The following is a 20,452-nucleotide window of genomic DNA, read 5'->3' on the forward strand; positions in this document are numbered from 1 at the left end:
CCCCCCCCCCCACCCCCCCCCCCCCCCCCCATTTACTTCCGGGGTCATGATTAATACAGACGTTTTGTTAACGCTATATTATAAAAATATAACGCTATATTATAACAATACAGACGTTTTGTTAGCGCTATATTATAAAAACATTTAAAAAACAATTTACAAACACAAGCTGTGGGAGGACATAAGAGGAAACGTGACCCCGGAAGTAAATGCGTCATCCCAGAGCTTGTGTTTGTAAATTGCTTTTTAATTTTTTTAATAATATAGCATTAACAAAACGTCTGTATTTTTATAATACAGTGTTATATTTTCATAATACAGCGTTGACAAAACGTCTGTATTAATCATGACTCCGGAAGTAAATGGGGGGGGGGGAAATTTGGCGTGACACAGCCATCTTAGAACTAAGTTTACTTCACTTATCTTCATATGCTCGCATTTTATCAAATTGTATTTGTACGAACCATGTCACCATCTAAAAAATATGCTAACTTTCCCGATGCTAATGTTAGCATGCTAACGTTTTTTGATAGTATTTTAGCAAATTTTATACATTTGTACCTAAAATTGATGGATTTTGACACTTGGCGCTATCTGAGAGGTACACTAACTTTCCCAATGTTATCATGCTAACATTAAGCATGCTAAGTTTTATGCTAACATTTTAGCAAATGTTGACCATTTAAAAATAAAATACATGGATTTTGACACTTAAAAGTATGCCAACTGTTCCCATTATCACAATTAGCTTTTTAGTTTGGTCCTGTAGGTGGCGGTAAAGCGATGCTAATTGTAAGTAAAGATGACATCATGGCGTTTTGCAAACATGTGACACCATTGTTTCTTTTTTGGATCACTATTTGGCAGTTACATGCAATGTAAATATTAATAACAAGGATTTACAATACATCCATGTTACTATGCAGCTTGACTGTGAACGGTACAAATACTATATTGTACACCCTCTATTGTACTAGTATTAATACATGCTTACTGCAGTATTTCAAAAGAAGTAGGAAGGTCAAGGTCATAAACAAGGTTGAGAAAGTATTTCAAACCTGATGAAACTTCTTCTATGGCGGCAGACAACCACAGTGTATCCCACCTGGCATCGTTTGTTGGCAAACAATTAGAAGTGTGCTGTGTGTTTTGAACTTTTTTACATGATTATATTCCATGCCTTATCCTGCGTGTCCCCTTTTAAAATACACAGTCAAACAATAAAAACATGTTTTATAACCACCATGTTGACTGGCACTATTTGTTTGTGTACAACCAGTACCTATTTGTGTTTACAACCAGTAATTCCATTTGTTTACAACCACTACTACCATTTGTTTACAAACAATGCTTATAATTGTTTACAATCAGTACTTAAATTTGTTTCCAACCAGTATTCAAATGTGTTTACAAAAAGTACTTATCTTTGTTTACAAACAGTACTTCTTTGTGTTTACAAACAGCAAGTGTTTGTGTTTACAACCAGTAATTAAATTTATTTGACCAATACTTCCATTTGTTTGCACCCAGTACTTCAATTTGTTTACAATCAGTACTTCTATTTGTTTACAACCACTACTTATATTTGTTTACTACCAGTACTTATATTTGTTTACAGCAAGTACTAATTTGTCATTGCAACCAGTAATTAAATGTATTTTAACCAGTACTTCCATTTGTTTTCAACCACTACTTCCATTTTTTTTTACAAATAATATTTATAATTGTTTACAAACAGTACTTATATTTGTTTCCAACCAGTATTCATATGTGTAAATGAATAACAAAGAAATGGTCTTTATTGGAGGACATTCATAGGTTAGTGTGTGAATGGGTGAATGTGGAAATACTGTCAGAGCGCTTTGGGCTCCTTTTAAAAAGGGGTAGAAAAGCGCTATACAAGTACAACCATTTATTATTTTTATTTTTGTTTTTAGCTGGCTGTTTAACACATGTAAACATGCTGCAGGACTGCTGGTATCGCACATGATATCTAATTTTTACATGCAAGCAAATATCACATCCTTGTTTGTTTTTTTGCTGATATCGGACTATGTGTATATCTAATCAGGATACACGTAATAATAAGCCTTACCTCTATAACACAGGGATGTGTTGTTCAGATAGCTGAGCATACAATTATCTACATTGGATGACTTTTTGTGAAGAATACATTAGATTTGTATCTATGCTGGACTAAAAAGTATACTTTTTCTAGTGTAGACTCACTGTCTTAAGTGACTCTCACGGTGTTCTGCCGACTGCACAGACACTTCACTTCGCTGAGGGCTTTTCCATCCTGGGTTTCTGCGAAAGGTACACTTAGATGGACGCGGTGGCTTGCGTGTTTATCCTCTTCTCGCTTGTGGGCTGCAGACATCTGCTGGCTCTTCTGGGGCTGCTCTGTGGACGCCACATGTTGACGTTGGAGACAAATGACAGCCCTCAGTCTGGCAGGCGTTCCAGGTCGAGGCTGCAAGAAACTCAGTCGAGAGAGAAGATCGAACTTAATAAAATTGAGAAAAATAGGTAGAAAATTCCCTCCCAAATTTGCCGGGCCTGCTATTTGCTCTGTGAACCTCTGGCCCAGTGTTGAGTGCCAAGGTTAATGTAAAACCTAAGAAAAAAAAGTTGTAAAAAATAAATTATATCGTGTGAATGTTGTCTGTTTATCTGTGTTGGCCCTGCGATGAGGTGGCGACATGTCCAGGGTGTATCTAGCCTTCCGCCCGATTGTAGCTGAGATAGGTACCAGTGCCCCCCGCGACCCCAAAAGGGAATAAGCGGTAGAAAATGGATGGATGATGGATGGACGTGTTTAAGTTAGCATAATAGCATGCTAACAATGGAACAGTTAGCTTACATACAAGAAGGCGCATACGTCTAAGATGGATTCAAGTATCAAAAGCCAAGATTTATAGGTTCAAACCTACAACAAAGGCTAAAATGCTGTCATGAAAAAATAATAAAAGTTACCATACTTCTAAAATGGCATCAAGTATCATAACCCAAGATTTTTAAAGTTTCAGCATAATACATGACCTAAAATACTAACATACAACTTTAAATGGGTTATACTTGTATAGCACTTTTCTACCTTCAAGGGACTCAAATAGGTTTGACAATTATTTCCACATTCACCCATTCACACACACATTCACACACTGATGGCGGGAGCTGTCATGCAGGACCCTAACCAAGACCCATCAGGAGCAAGGGTGAAGTGTCTTGCTCACGGACACAATGGACATGACTAGGTTGGTAGAAGGTGGGGATTGAACAGGAACTTGTATGTATGTATATATATATATATATATATATATATATATATATATATGTATGTATGTATGTATATATGTATATATATGTATATATATATACATATATATATATGTATATATATATGTATGTGTGTGTATATATATATATATATATATGTGTGTGTATATAAATATATATTTATTTATATATATATGTGTGTGTGTATGTATATATTTATATATACGTGTGTGTGTGTATATATATGTGTGTATATATATGTATGTATATATGTGTATATATACATGTATATAAATGTGTGTATATATATTTATATATACACATATATATATATACATACATACATATATTTATATATAGACATACTTACATATATACACATATATATGTGTGTGTATATATATATATGTTTATATATATATACACATATTTATATACATATATATACACACACACATATATACACACATATGTGTATACATATATGTATGCGTATATATAAATATATGTATGTATGTACGTATGTGTATATATGTATGTGTGTATATATATGTATATATGCATATATATGTATATGTAAATATATGTATTTATATATCTGTGTATATATGTATGTGTGTATATATATGTATATATGTATATATGCATATATATGTATATATATGTATTTATATATCTGTGTATATATATGTATGTATATATGTAAATGTATATATGTGTATATATGCATGTATATAAATGTGTGTATATATATTTATATATATACACATATATATATACATACATACATATATTTATATATACACATACTTACATATATACACATATATATATGTGTGTATATATATATATATGTTTATATATATATACACATATTTATATACATATATATACACACACGTGTATACATATATGTATGCGTGTATATAAATATATGTATGTATGTACGTATGTGTATATATGTATGTATGTATGTACGTATGTGTATATATGTATGTGTGTGTATATATGTATATATGCATATATATGTATATGTATATATATGTATTTATATATCTGTGTATATATATGTATGTATATATTTATATGTGTATATATATGTAAAAAATTGTGTTTAAATATGTGTATATAAATATGTATATATATATATATATATATATATATATATACATATATATATACATATATATATACACACACATATACACATATATGTGTATACATATATGTATGTGTTTATGTATAAATCTATGTATGTATGTGTATATATGTATGTGTGTGTATATACGCATATATATATGTATATGTATATATATATATATGCATATATATGTATATGTATATATATGTATTTATATATATGTATATATGTATGTATATATTTATATGTATGTATATATATGTATGTATATATATGTGTTTAAATATGTGTGTATATATATATATATATATGTATATATATATATATATATACATACATACCAACCAACTACCATTGTAAAAAAAAAAGTACACCTAATGTGGTATTACATTTATACATAAAGTATACATTTTCCTTTCATATCTGTAAATGGAAGTGTACTACATTGACAAATCATAGTAATTGTAAAAAATACATCTTTAATTTTTAGTTGTTCAATGCTATAGACTAGTAAAAACACATTTACCATAATAGGTAACTATAACATAAATTATACCACATTGCAAAGGAAAAGTTAAAGAGTAGCTCATCCTGACATACTTTATATTATCTTATCTATTACACCACACGATGGATGTAGATGAATCAAGTTTACACAGTGCATGGCTTTTTGAAGCTCTAAACACAAGGTTAATTTGACCAGGGTACGCTTTAATACCCAGATCCCGATTGCAGGAGCTCAGTGCTCTTTTGTGTTCCTGATGTTTCTTCTTGTTTTCATGGGGGTTTTTTGCCTTTTGGCCCCGGCCCTTTTTTGTTTTTTCGTTGTGTTTTAATTTTGTAGGTGTATGTAGAAATGGTACCGCTGAAATGTCAGGCGGTTGCATCAGCTCAGTGCTGTTTTAATGTATTTTATGTGTTCTTTACTGTTTCCCTCTTGTTTTCACGCAATTTTTTTTTTTCCATATTTTTGGTGAAATTTGCACTGGAACCACACAATTTCCCCATTGTGGGGTATACCCTGCCTTCCACCTGAATGCAGCTGAGATAGACTCCGGGATCCCCCGTGACCCAGATCGGCAGAAGCGGTACAAAATGGATGGATGGATGGATGGATGGATGGGATAAATCAAGTTGAACCTATCCCATCCTATGAAGTGCATCCTTGCCGCAAACACATCCAAATATTTTCGAATGACCCAGAAAAAGTCAATCAATCAATCAATCAAGCAAAGTTTATTTATATAGCCCAAAATCACGATTGTCTCAAAGGGCTGCACAAGCCACAACGACATCCTCAGCTCAGATCCCACATCAGGGCAAGAAAAAAACTCAACCCAATAGGATACAATGACAAACCTTGGAGGGGACCGCAGATGTGGGGACCCAACCCCGCCCCCTCCCCCACCCGGCGGACGGGTGCAATGGACGTTGAGTGGATCTAGTTAAGAGTGTGAGAGTCCAGGCCATAGTGGGGCCAGCAGGGGATCATCTTGAGTGGAGATAAGTCAGTAGCGCAGAGACGTCATCAACTGATGCGCAGATGAGTGGTCCACCCCGCTTCATCTGTGGTTACCTGATAACCTCTCCACACAGGAGAGGGGGTGAGAGCAGAAAAGAGATGGCAGATCAACTGGTCTAAAATGGGGATCTATTTAAAGGCCTACTGAAATTAGATTTTCTTATTCAAACAGGGATAGCAGGTCCATTCTATGTGTCATACTTGATCATTTTGCGATATTGCCATATTTTTGCTGAAAGGATTTAGTAGAGAACATCGATGATAAAGTTTGCATCTTTTGGTCGCTAATAAAAAAGCCTTGTCTTTACTGGAAGTAGAAGACGATGTGCGCGTGACGTCACCGGTGTGAGGGCTCCTCACATCCTCACATTGTTTACAATCATAGCCACCAGCAGCGCGAACGATTCTGACCGAGAAAGCGACAATTTCCCCATTAATTGGAGCGAGGATGAAAGATTTGTGGATGAGGATAGTGAGAGTGAAGGACTAGAAGAAAAAAAAAAGAAAAAAAGACAAGAGCAGTGGGAGCGATTCAGATGTCATTAGACACATTTACTCGGATAATTCTGGAAAATCCCTTATCTTATTATCGTGTTACTAGTGTTTTAGTGAGATTATAAAGTCATACCTGGAAGTCGAAGGGTTGTGGTGACCGCCAGTGTCTCTGAGTGAAGCCATGGAGGAGCCAAGAAAGTCGCAGCTGCCTCTTTGACAGCTGCAGGAAGAACGACAAAAGCTCCGCTCATGTTTACGGTAAGAGTCAACTTATTACCACAATTTTCTCACCGAAACCTGCCGGTGGACATGTGGTAGAGAAACATGTTCGCTTGACCGCTCTGTTCCATATTAAAGCTTCACAACAAACAAAGAAACACCGACTGGGTTTGTGTTGCTACAGCCAGCCGAAATACACCGCTTTCCACCAAATGCATTGTTCTTTGTAGTATCCATTATTAATTGAACAAATTGGAAAAGATTCAGCAACACAGATGTCCAGAATACTGTGTTATGCGATTAAATCGGACGACTTTTAGCTTTGAGTGGTGCTGGGATAAAATGCCCGCTACAACCAATAACCTCACAAGCATGAGTCATCATTCTGTGACGTTTTCAACAGGATACTTCGCGGGAAATTAAAAAATTGCAATTTAGTAAACTAAGCCGGCCGTATTGGCATGTGTTGCAATGTTAATATTTCATCATTGATATATAACCTATCAGACTGGGTGGTCGGTAGTAGTGGGTTTCAGTAGGTATTTAATGGCTAGTGTATACAAATGAGTCCAGATTGAAATCCTGCTAACAATCAGATGGGCACCTGAAGGAAAAAGCATTTTATTTATTTTTTTAAATAGGGCGATATAAAAAATATGTATATATCTTTAAAAAGTCTAAACAACCAAACATTTAACGGACCCCCCTGCAGTACCTCCGACTACCTACTAGGGGTCACGGTCTCCCTGTAGAAAGCCTCTGCATTGATTGATTGATTGATTGAAACTTGTATTAGTAGATTGCACAGTACAGTACATATTCCGTACAATTGACCACTAAATGGTAACACACGAATAAGTTTTTCAACATGTTTAAGTCGGGGTCCACGTTAATCAATTCATGGCATTAAATCTACAATTGTCTATACCGGTGATTCTCAACCTTTTTTCAGTGATGTACCCCCTGTGAACATTTTTTTAATTCAAGTACCCCCTAATCAGAGCAAAGCATTTTTGGTTGAAAAAAAGAGATAAAGAAGTAAAATACAGCACTATGTCATCAGTTTCTGATTTATTAAATTGTATAACAGTGCAAAATATTGCTCATTTGTAGTGGTCTTTCTTGAACTATTTGGATATATATTTATATATATATTTATATAAATAATATAATTTGTATAAATAATATAATTTATATAAATTTATATATATAAATAACTAAAAACTTGTTGAAAAATAAAGAAGTAATTCAATTATAAATAAAGATTTCTACACATAGAAGTAATCATCAACTTAAAGTGCCCTCTTTGGGGATTGTAATAGAGATCCATCTGGATTCATGAACTTGATTCTAAACATTTTTCACACAAAAAAATACATCTTTAACATCAATAGTTATGGAACATGTCCACACAAAATTTAGCTGTCAACACGGAATATTGCATTGTTGCATTTCTTTTCACAATTTATGAACTTCAATTCATATTTTGTTGAAGTATTACTCAATAAATATATTTGTAAAGGATTTTTGAATTGTTGCTATTTTTAGAATATTTAAAAAAAATCTCACGTACCCCTTGGCATACCTTCAAGTACGCGTACCCCAATTTGAGAACCACTGGTCTATACAATACCGTAATATATGTGGCAAATTTCAAAGTAATAAATAATTATTCTGCCGTAACAACGGCAACTGATTGTAAATGGGTTATACTTGCATAGCGCTTTTCTACCTTTAAGGTACTCGCAGCGCTTGGACACTATTTCCACATTCACCCATTCACACACAAACTCACACACTGATGGCGGGAGCTGCCGTGCAAGACCCTAAACACGACCCATCAGGAGCGAGGGTGAAGTGTCTTGCTCAAGGGTACAACGAACGTGACTACGTTGGTAGAAGCTGGGGATCGGACCATGAACCCTCAGGTTGCTGGCACGGCCACGCCGTCCCCATCGTACTACGTTTAACTGTTGAGGAACCGAGGTCCAATGACAAGAACACCCTCTAAAAATATATGTGTTCATTCATCGCTGAATTGTAGAGTTAATATTATTGTGTGACGTGAGGACAGTTTTTATTTAAGTTTATAGCCTGTATGGATGTAGTAGAGAGTAAAACGCTTCAATCCGATGTCTTTACGTCTATTTTCAGTACAGCAATTGTCTTACAGTCCCTAGCGCGAGTGTTTGCCTTTGGAGGAGCAGCCGGGAAGCTTCACTCTCATCAGTCCGCCGCTTGGGGACCACAGAGCGGCCACTCACTGACAACTTCCTCGCCCCTTTCTTCCTCGTAACCCGGACGCGGCTTTTCAAAAGCCACGGGGAGTCGACCGTTGTTTACCGTTTTGTATTTTTTTAAAAAAATCAGCGAGCAGAACCGGGTACAATGCAGGCACCCGGTACTGCCTCTGGACCCCGGGCACAGGTGGATTCCCCCCCCAGAAGAGCGATGGCGATGCGGCACGGCGGCGTCTGAAGACCCGCCTCTGTCGGCGGAGCACCAGCGTTAGCAGGCTAGCCTTAGCCACCTAGCACTAGCGAGCAGCTAACGGAACCAGCCCATCAGACTGTGTAGTGTAGACGTCACCTTTGCCTTCCACTCAACGACGAAATGGCAGCCGGATAAGCCTTCCTTCTGGATATATCATTATTTATTCCTCACGCCATGTTCCTCATCGAGTATTAACCCGGTAAGTGAGTTCTTTTTCCAGCCAACGACTGTTAGTCGTTAGCTAGCGGGCTCTCTAGCTAGCACGGGCTCTCTGCTAATCAGCAGAATGAACTTGCTGTCAGAAGACGTCATGCGAGTGCAAACACCGGATTGCAATAATTTTACAATAATTATATTAATGCACCTGCACGGTGATGTGTTAATTATGTCATGTTGCTGCGAGAAGTGACACGATGATGACCACCATCCATCCTTCATCCATCCAGTGGACATTCTGCTTTGCATGCACCGTCACGATGTTTACAATCTCGCTTCAACGATTCCACATCCTGCAAATGTCTGCACCCGTTCAGACCCTCTACCATCAATTCTAGGACGACACTGTCTTCTGAAGGCGAATATTTCCTGCAAGCCTGCAAGTGATGCCAATGCAGTAAACATAAGTTAATGCATTCCACTGGTCAAACTATTAGGCACACCTAATACCCTTAAAACAGTGGTTCTTAACCTGGGTTCGGCGCAGGTCAAAACACACCCGACTCATCGTGTCAATAAAAACTTCTCCCTATTAGGGTATTACGGGTACGGCAACAGCAGAAGTCACACTGATTTGCAGGTGTGTAATTTGTTGTGAGTTTATGCACTGTGTCGGTTTGTTCTTTGAACAAGGTGATGTTCATGCACGGTTCATTTTGTGCACCAGTAAAAAAACATGGTAACACTTTAGTATTGGGAACATATTCACCATTAATTAGTTGCTTATTAACATGCAAATTAGTAACATATTGGCTCTTAACTAGTCATTATTAAGTACTTATTAATGCCTAATTCGGCATGGCCTCATTATAACCCTAACCCTCTAACCCTAAACAAATAACTCCAAATTAAGTCTTCGTTACTTAGAACAGTGGTTCTTAACCTTTTTTTTAGTGATGTACCCCCTGTGAACATATATTTATTTCAAGTACCCCCTAATCAGAGCAAAGCATTTTTGGTTGAAAAAAAGAGATAAAGAAGTAAAATACAGCACTATGTCATCAGTTTCTGATTTATTAAATTGTATAACAGTGCAAAATATTGCTCATTTATAGTGGTCTTTCTTGAACTATTTGGAAAAAAGGATATAAAAATAACAAAAAACTTGTTGAAAAATAAACAAGTGATTCATCCATCCATCCATTTCCTACCGCTTATTACCTTTGGGGTGGCGGGGGGCGCTGGTGCCTATCTCAGCTACAATCGGGCGGAAGGCGGAGTACAGCCTGGACAAGTCGCCACCTCATCGCAGACAAGTGATTCAATTATAAATAAAGATTTCTACACATAGAAGTAATCATCAACTTAAAGTGCCCTCTTTGGGGATTGTAATAGAGATCCATCTGGATTCATGAACTTAATTCTAAACATTTCTTCACAAAAAAAATAAATCTTTATCATCAATATTTATGGAACATGTCCACAAAACATCTAGCTGTCAACACTGAATATTACATTGTTGTATTTTTTTTTCACAGTTTATGAATTTACATTCATATTTTGTTGAAGTATTATTCAATACATATATTTATAAAGGATTTTTGAATGGTTGCTATTTTTAGAATATTTAAAAAAAAAATCTCACGTACCCCTTGGCATACCTTCAAGTACTCCCAGGGGTACGCGTACTCCCATTTAAGAACCACTGACTTAGAATATGTTCCCCTAGTGTCAAAAAAACCTCTAAATTAAGTCTTTGTTACTTAGAATATGTTCTCCATACTAAAGTGTACCAAAAACACATAACTTTGTCTTGAATTTGAAAAACAAAAACAAAAAAACAAAAACATTTTTTTCACTAAGAAGGGTTCGATGAATGCGCATATGAAACTAATTGGGTTCGGTACCTCCAACAAGGTTAAGAACCACTGCCTTAAAATGTTCAGACCTGGAATAACAAGCAGATTGCAAGTAAGGCCATCATAATCTAAAACAGGACTAGAACAGTGGTTCTCAACCTTTTTTCAGTGATGTACCCCCTGTGAATTTTTTTTAAAATTAAAGTACCTCCTAATCAGAGCAAAGCATTTTTGGTTGAAAAAAAAAAGATACATAAAGTAAAATACAGCACTATGTCATCAGTTTCTGATTTATTAAATTGTATAACAGTGCAAAATATTGCTCATTTGTTGTGGTCTTTCTTTAACTATTTGGAAAAAAAGATATAAAAATAACTAAAAACTTGTTGAAAAGTGATTCAATTATAAATAAAGATTTCTACACATAGAAGTAATCAACTTAAAGGGCCCTCTTTGGGGATTGTAATAGAGATCCATCTGGATTTATGGAACATGTCCACAAAGGAGTAAAGAGTGGTGTAACTCATGTCGCCACCACAGCCTGAGGGGGCCAATAGTGAAGTGAAGTGAATTACATTTATATAGCGCTTTTCTCTAGTGACTCAAAGCGCTTTACATAGAAACCCAATATTTAAGTTACATTTAAACCAGTGTGGGTGGCAATGGGAGCAGGTGGGTAAAGTGTCTAGCCAAAGGACACAACGGCAGTGACTAGGAATGGCGGAAGCGGGAATCGAACCTGGGATCCTCAAGTTGCTGGCACGGCCACTCTACCAACCGAGCTATACCGCCCGCATATAGACTACAGACTGCGGTGACGTAGGCCGGCATCGTCGCGTGAAGAAGCCTACAACTTTTGGTTATGTTTTCCGCTCCATTTGTTGAATGGCGATATACGATATATATCTATATTTTTTCCATAAAGTTACCTAGTTACCTGAGATACTGAGTACTTCATTATTATAACTTAGCAATTTACTAAGTCAAAATAACGACTTACAAAGTCAAATTAATGACTTACTGTAAGTAAGCGTTTGCAATAAGCATTTGAAAAAAATAGTTAAAAGTGGGGCCACATGCCGACATATGTTTAACTCATCATGCTTAATTTATTAGAGCTTTTGGGAAGCCTGTAGTTGATTTTTATTATGGAAATGTTATATTTTTATCAACATGCCATAGCAGGGACCCTGCCATTAAAAACTAAGCTACTACATTACTAATGATTAATGCAACTATCGCTGAAAAAATAGTACAATAGCAATAGGAGAGACTATTCATCCCTGAACACAATGGAGTTCATGTAGGCTTGGGATGCAACTCAGTATTCTTCTTCCTCCAAACACGAGGAGTTGATTTTATACCAAAATGGATACATGGATGATACAGCAGAGGATTGGGAGAATGTCATGTGGTGAGATGAAACCAAAAGAGAACTTTTTGGTATAAACTCAACTCGTCGTGTTTGGAGGAAGAAGAATATCGAGTTGCATCCCAAGAACACCATACCAACTGTGAAGCATAGGGGTGGAAACATCATGCTTTGGGGCTGTTTTTCTGCTAAGGGGACAGGACGATTGATCCGTGTTTAGGAAAGAATGAATGGGGTCATGTATCGTGAGATTTTGAGCCAAAACCTCCTTCCCTCAGTGAGAGCTTTGAATGGTTGACCAAATACTTATTTTCCACCCTAATTTACCAATAAATTATTTATAATTCCTACAATGTGAATTCCTGGATTTTTTTCCCCATTCTTTCTCTCACAGTTGAAGTGTACCTATGATGAAAATTACAGACCTCTGTCATCATTTTAAGTGGGAGAACTTGCACAATCGGTGGCTGACTAAATACTTTTTTGCCCCACTGTATTATCATAACAATAAATGTATTATAAACGATCAAGTTATCGAATCAGCAATGGCGATGTTTAAGAGGCTACAATTATTGGCGGTCGCGTCAACAACAGCACTACATGAGCATTAGCTCTGTTTTTTCTGTGATTTTCCCTCGGCTTTTGGACAGAAGTGAATAGAAAAAGAATATCCGTCACCCCACACGCGGAAGCCATTTGGCAACTGCTAGGCTCTTTGGCGAAAGAGATGAGTTTTTTTTTACCTCACCCGGGAGACAGGTGGGGCGCTCACCCGAGAAGGGTGCAGGGCGGCTGGCGTAAAGTGCCGACGCGGCTGAAAAGGGGGAGTTTTGTCGGGAGCGGCGAGTGTGTAAGGAGGTGCACACGTCCCCGTTAACATGATCTTTCCAGACAAACGTTCTTTCCCCTCACGATGATATCATTTCTCTCACTGAAATTCCGCCTTTAATAGTATATTCTGTTTCTCTTGGCCGCCTTTCCCTTAACGTGGAAATTCTAGCTCCCTGCGCTCCAAACCGATGAGAAAAGAATAAAAACTTGATCCAAACTAAGTTTACGCAATATAGACGAGACAGTATACGATATAAATGAAACATTCTCGCTGTTTAACGTAATTATCTTCAATGCCATGAATTGATTAACGTGGAACCCCGACTTAAACAAGTTGAAAAACTTTTTCGGGTGTTACCAGTTAGTGGTCAATTTGATGTAATATGTACTGAACTGTACAATCTACTAATAAAAGTTTAAATCAATCAATAAAAACGCATTGTAGGGTCCACGCTAGCTGGCTAACGGCTAATGTCCCTCCATTTGCGCGAGGTCGCTTCTAAATCACTAATCCTCGTCGCCATGGTGGCAAATAAAGTGTGTTTCTTACAAGTTACATTATCACTGGAGCATACAATAAGAGGATACAGGAAGGCATGCTAACCACTACGTTAAAACTTTTGTATCCAAACAAGGGTGGGGAGAGTGATGCAAATATCAACAGTAATGATATTAAGTATATAATCAGTGTATGGTCGATCATTTTTATCATCAACATTTTGTTATTTTTTACAAACTCAGGAAATCAGAGCCAATGCCATTTTTGGTTTTGCGATATTGACTTATACATTTTGGATGTCGTTGTTGAGTTGAGTTGAAGTGAGTTTGAGTTTTTTTTTCCAAACATGCAAGCAGACAACATGATACAACACAATTTCCAGTTTCTCTTTTCTACATGTTCGAAAAGGAGTAGGAAGAAGCAGAGCTCATTTAATCCTACCCCTTTTCTTTTACATAACAGTTTCTAAAACTTTTGTTCACTTCCTGTTCTCAGTTTATTCACAATATACTCTATAAGTAGTCACAATAAAATAAATAATAATTGGTTAGGTAAGTTTTATTTCATATGATGAGATAAGTAAAGTTATTTTGAGAATGAATGTATGGAGGGATGAAATACATTCAGAATGTTCATCATGGGTCTTCTTTGTACTTTGTAAACATTTTAAGTTTGAAGTGTTTCTTGAAGTGGATCATATAAGTACATTGTTTGATTGCTTTGCTAAATCCATTCCCCTAATTTAATTCCACATACAGATATACTGAAGGTCTTAAGTATTGTACGTGCGTACAAATGTTTTAAATTACATTTTTCTCTAAGATTATATTTCTCCTCTTTTTTTGGAGAAGAATTGTTGCATATTCTTGGGTAGCAGGTTATAGTTTGCTTTGTGTATAATTTTAGCTGTTTGCAAATTCACTATGTCATGGAATTTCAGTATCTTTGATTTAACTAATAAAGGAGTTGTATGTTCTCTATATCCAACATTATGTATTATTCTAACTGATCTTTTTTGTAACACCGTTCGTGAATGAAGTGTACTTTTGTAATTATTTCCCCATATTTCTACACGGTAACTCAGATATGGTAACACTAGTGAGCAGTAGAGAATATGAAGTGATTTTTGGTCTAGAACATGTTTGCTTTATTCATTATTGACGTGTTTCTTGCTACTTTATGTTGTATATTTTTTACATTAGATTTCCAGTTCAATTCATCATCAATCATTATACCTAGAAAAAATTGTTTCATTTACTCTTTCAATTTCTATACCGTCTATTTGTATTTGTGTTTGACTTTCTCTTCTATTGTTAGGAGTAGGAGTTAAAAAGGAATAAGGAAATCATTGACATATTTAACTGATATTGTTACACTGCCAACTTATGTTTTTGTTTGATTATAATTGCGATTAAGAATTGAATCGCCATAATCTTGTAAATGTGAAGTATCAGCATTGATCAATCACACACTTCCAGCTTCACAAATATAGCGCTACCACGCTCGCATCCGGTCTAACTTCTGTAACAAAATGAAAATTCGTGTTACGATAATGCTTTCTCAAATATGTTTTGTAATGTAATCTGTGATATTCAACCTAAATTAAATTTTTTTGTCAGATTGAAATAAATTATATGTTATTTTTTAACCCTTTGTGGTTGATGGTCCGCAATTTCATAATGTTTAGCAGGCTGAGTATTACGTTTTATTATAAAATAGAGAAGGTTAATACATTGTCGTGCAGTAAAATTAATCTGGTTATCTTGTACAACAATTACAGAATATGAGAAGCATTTATTCAGGTAGAAATATCACAGATTACATTAGCAAACATCTTTGACAATCAAACCACTGTCATAACAATCCACATTTTGTGTTATTAATGTGTGAAACTGCTATGTAAACATGGAAGTGTAGCTCCTTCTTTGAACGCAATTGCTCCTACAGCAAGAATACACATTCTGTATTCCTACAAAATACAAAATCTTTCAAGACACAAACACTCTGCAGGTAATATTTTTATTGACGTTAAAACTATTATTTTGTATGTAATTAATTCTATGTGAAGTATCAGTATCAGCATTGATATAACTGATACTGCCCCTGTATCTACTTGGTATAAGTGATTTTTGCTATTGAACAGAAGTGTAGATATAAACATGTTTATGGAGGTTATTTGTGTCTTCATTACAAAAGCTTTTTTTTTTACACTGCATTTATGTAATTGAATTTTTTGCATTTGAATTTTGCTGATAATTTGCTGATAATTTAATTGAACCAAAAAAATCAGTGTATAAAAATTCAGTGTCGACACATTCGCTGTTTTAAAATGCAGCGAATGTTTAGATTCCAGTAAATTAAGAGAGAAGCAATCGATCCTGTCTGAGAAGCAGCCAATGAGGTGTCAAGTTTGAGGTCATGTGACACAGGTCTTGCAAAACAGCATACAAACTGCAGTTAACTGAGCTACCTGGGCATAATACAACATAATAAACATTTCAATGGATATTTTTAAACTGTAGAAAGGATTTCAATGGTTAGAATCTGGACATAATTGTGTTTCAATTAAATTGTCAGCATAATCTGATGTAACAAAATTCAAATGCAAAGAATTCAGAACTGTATCAGGTCAACCGAGCGGTTTGGATTGTTTTCATAAACCGTTCCCTCCTCGGTATTTAGTATACATGACATGAGTTTGTGGCATGTTTGCATCATAACTCATGATCAGATTTTAGTGCTTACTCGAGAGAAGCCGCCACTATTGACGTCCACGAGGAAAAATACTTTTATTAACACGAGCAGGCAGCATGGGCATACGGAAGTTGATTGAAATGACAGTTATGATTTATGGCCTGGCGGCTCGCTGCTCTCTAAATGCTAACGAGTGTGAGGCGATGCTCCTGGATAACAATTCCTGAGAGGAATATGAAATAATGTCAAAAGATTAATGTAACAATGTCAGATCCTCACACTTTTGTACAAATTGTACAAAGATTTTGTACAAAAGTATCAACGTTTTTGTCATTTTAATGTTTCTTGTAAAACTGCCATGTGTGTTGACCTAATTTGAACAATTTTCTTTATAAAAAATAATGACTCATCTCACAAAGTGACATTTTTTCAAATTGAAATGGCTATTTTCCTGTAAAATTACCACTATACACAACTAACTACATTCAAGCACACATACATTATTTTAACTTTAAAAAAACAACAAAAAACTGTATTCTCGAAAAAGAGCAAGTCATAATATTTGTAATTTATTAATTGAATATTGATATTTTTTTCTCGTGCTATGGTGACACAATCTGTGCAATTCCAAATTTTTTCCTTACCTTATTGTCTTACTAGTACTAGTTTTCTCCGAAAAATATTTTTTCCTGTAATTTTCCGATTTCATGTAATGTGCCATCTTTTTCTGTATATTTTATTTATATTTATTTTGACTATTTTCTCGGCAGGGAAATAAATACATACTAAATACCGTTTTATACAGACTATAGAGTGCACCCACTAAATTTTAGAAGAACATTTTTCCTAATTAGCCGCACCACACTATAAGCTGCAGATATATACGTTGTGAAGTGAGTTATTTACACAGAAATATTCTGTAAATGTTACATACCTTAATCGTTTCCCAACGATTTTTGTAACACGGCAGGAAAACAGCTGATCAAACAAAACAGGAGTCATCGTCATGGACCCACTAGACCTCAAGTTATGTGTTCTCATAAATTGGTCATTAAAATCTTTTTACACATATTTACAACTTATTTATCTTGTAAGAGTTAGACTAATTAGGCGATATCTTCTTTGGCCTGGAAGAGTAGGACTTTAATCTTTTTCTCGCAGAAACATTTTTCTTCAAATAAGAAATGTTTACGATTGTAAAATATCACTTTTTTCTTGTGGTATTGCAATGTTGTTATGCAATAAATACCTTCAACCTTAAACGGTATCAATGATAAACTGCAGTAAAACTCACAACTGTTAGTATAACTTATACAAACCCCGTTTCCATATGAGTTGGGAAATTGTGTTAGATGTAAATATAAACGGAATACAATGATTTGCAAATAATTTCCAACTCGTATTCAATTGAATGCACTACAAAGACAAGATATTTGATGTTCAAACTCATAAACTTTTTTTTTTTGCAAATAATAATTAACTTAGAATTTCATGGCTGGGGCAGCACGGTAGAAGAGGGGTTAGTGCGTCTGGATCACAATACAAAGGTCCTGAGTAGTCCTGGGTTCAATCCCGGGCTCGGGGTCTTTCTGTGTGGAGTTTGCATGTCCTCCCCGTGACTGCGTGGGTTCCCTCCGGGTATTCCGGCTTCCTCCCACTTCTAAAGACATGCACCTGGGGATAGGTTGATTGGCAACACTAAATTGGCCCTAGTGTGTGAATGTGAGTGTGAATGTGAATGTTGTCTGTCTATCTGTGTTGGCCCTGCGATGAGGTGGCGACTTGTCCAGGGTGTACCCCGCCTTCCGCCAGATTGTAGCTGAAATAGGCACCAGCGCCCCCTGCGACCCTAAAGGGAATTAGCGGTAGAAAAATGGATGGATGGATTGATTTCATGGCTGCAACATGTGCCAAAGTAGTTGGGAAAGGGCATGTTCACCACTGTGTTATATCACCTTTTCTTTTAACAACACTCAATAAACGTTTGGGAACTGAGGAAACACATTTTTGAAGCTTTGAAAGTGGAATTCGTTCCCATTCTTTTTTTATGTAGAGCTTCAGTCGTTCAACAGTCTCCGCTGTCGTATTATACGCTTCATAATGCGCCACACATTTTCGATGGGACTGCAGGCAGCCAGAAAAGTACCCGCACTCTTTTTTTTTAAAGAAGCCACGCTGTTGTAACACACACTAAGTGTGGCTTGGCATTGTCTTGCTGAAATAAGGAGGAGCGTCCATGAAAATGACGGCGCTTAGATGGCAGCATATGTTGTTCCAAAACCTGTATGTACCTTTCAGCATTAGTGGTGCCTTCACAGATGTGCACTTTACCGATGCCTTGGGCACTAATGCACCCCCATACCATCACATATGCTGGCTTTTGAACTTTGCGTCGATAACAGTCCAGATTATTTTCCCTTTGGTCTGGTGGACACAATGTTGAATATTTCCAAAAACAGTTTGAAATGTGGACTTGTCAGACCAAAGAACACTTTTCCACTTTGCATCAGTCCATCTTAGATGATCTCTGGCCCAGAGAAGCCGGCGGCGTTTCTGGATGTTGTTGATAAATTGCTTTCGCTTTGCATAGTAGAGCTTTAACTTGCACTTACAGATGTAGCGACAAACTGTATTTAGTGACAGTGGTTTTCTGAAGTGTTGCTGAGCCCATGTGGTGATATCCTTTAGAGATTGATGTCGGTTTTTGATACAGTGCCTTTTGAGAGATCGAAGGTCACGGTCATTCAATGTTGGTTTCCGGCCATGAAGTGAAGTAATTTCTCCTGATTCTCTGAACCTTTTGATGATGATATGCACCGTAGATGTTGAAATCCCTAAATTTCTTGCAATTGCACTTTGAGAAACGTTGTTCCTAAACTGTTTGACTATTTGCTCACGCAGTTGTGGACAAAGGGGTGTACCTCGCCCCATCCTTTCTTGTGAAAGACTGAGCATTTTTTTGGGAAGCTGTTTTTATACCCTACTCAGTGGCCTAGTGGTTAGAGTGTCCGCCCTGAGATTGGTAGGTTGGGAGTTCAACCCCGGCCGAGTCATACCAAAGACTATAAAAATGGGACCCATTACTTCCCTGCTTGGCACTCAGCATCAAGGGTTGGAATTGGGGGTTAAATCACCACAAATGATTCCCGGGCGAGGCACCGCTGCTGCCCACTGCTCCCCTCAACTCCCAAGGGGTGAGGGGATGGGTCAAATGCAGAGGACCAATTTCGCCACACCTAGTGTGTGTGTGACAATCATTGGTACTTTAACGTTAAATTTAACCAAATCATGGCACCCACTTGTTCCCAAATAGCCTACACACCTGTGGGATGTTCCAAATAAGTGTTTGATGAGCATTCCTCCACTTTATCAGTATTTATTGCCACCTTTCCCAACTTCTCTGTCACGTTTTGCTGGCATCAAATTCTAAAGTTAATGAATTCTTGCCCCCCAAAAAAAGTTTATTGGTTTCAACATCAAATATGTTGTCTTTGTAGCATATTCAACTGAATATGGGTTGAAAATGATTTGCAAATCATTGTGTTCCGTATATTTATATCTAACACAATTTCCCAACTCATATGGAAATCGGGTTTGTAGTTAGAGATGTCCGATAATGGCTTTTTTCCCATTATCCGATATTGCCCAACTCTTAATTACCGATACCGTTATATACAGTCGTGGAATTAACACATTATTATGCCTAATTTTGTTGTGATGCCCCGCTGGATGCTTTAAACAATGTAACAAGGTTTTCAAAAATAAATCAACTTAAGTTTTCGAAAAAAATGCCAACATGGCACTGCTATATTTATTATTGAAGTCACAAAGTGCATAATTTTTTAAAATATGCTTCAAAACAGCAGCTTGGAATTTGGGACACGCTCTCCCT

General features: G+C 36.4%; 1 protein-coding gene across 1 annotated transcript in view; it reads left to right on the forward strand.

The window, feature by feature from the left end:
- Window positions 1–8,871: 8,871 nt before the first annotated feature.
- Window positions 8,872–20,452, forward strand: part of man1a2 (mannosidase, alpha, class 1A, member 2) — a 172,785-nt gene continuing 161,204 nt past the window's right edge. The window contains exon 1 of the mRNA XM_061879537.1: window positions 8,872–9,348. The gene's annotated coding sequence lies outside the window, so the exon portion shown is untranslated. The remainder of the gene's footprint in view (window positions 9,349–20,452) is intronic.

This window comes from Nerophis ophidion, linkage group LG19, assembly GCF_033978795.1.
Source record: "Nerophis ophidion isolate RoL-2023_Sa linkage group LG19, RoL_Noph_v1.0, whole genome shotgun sequence".
Taxonomy (NCBI): Eukaryota; Metazoa; Chordata; class Actinopteri; order Syngnathiformes; family Syngnathidae; genus Nerophis; species Nerophis ophidion.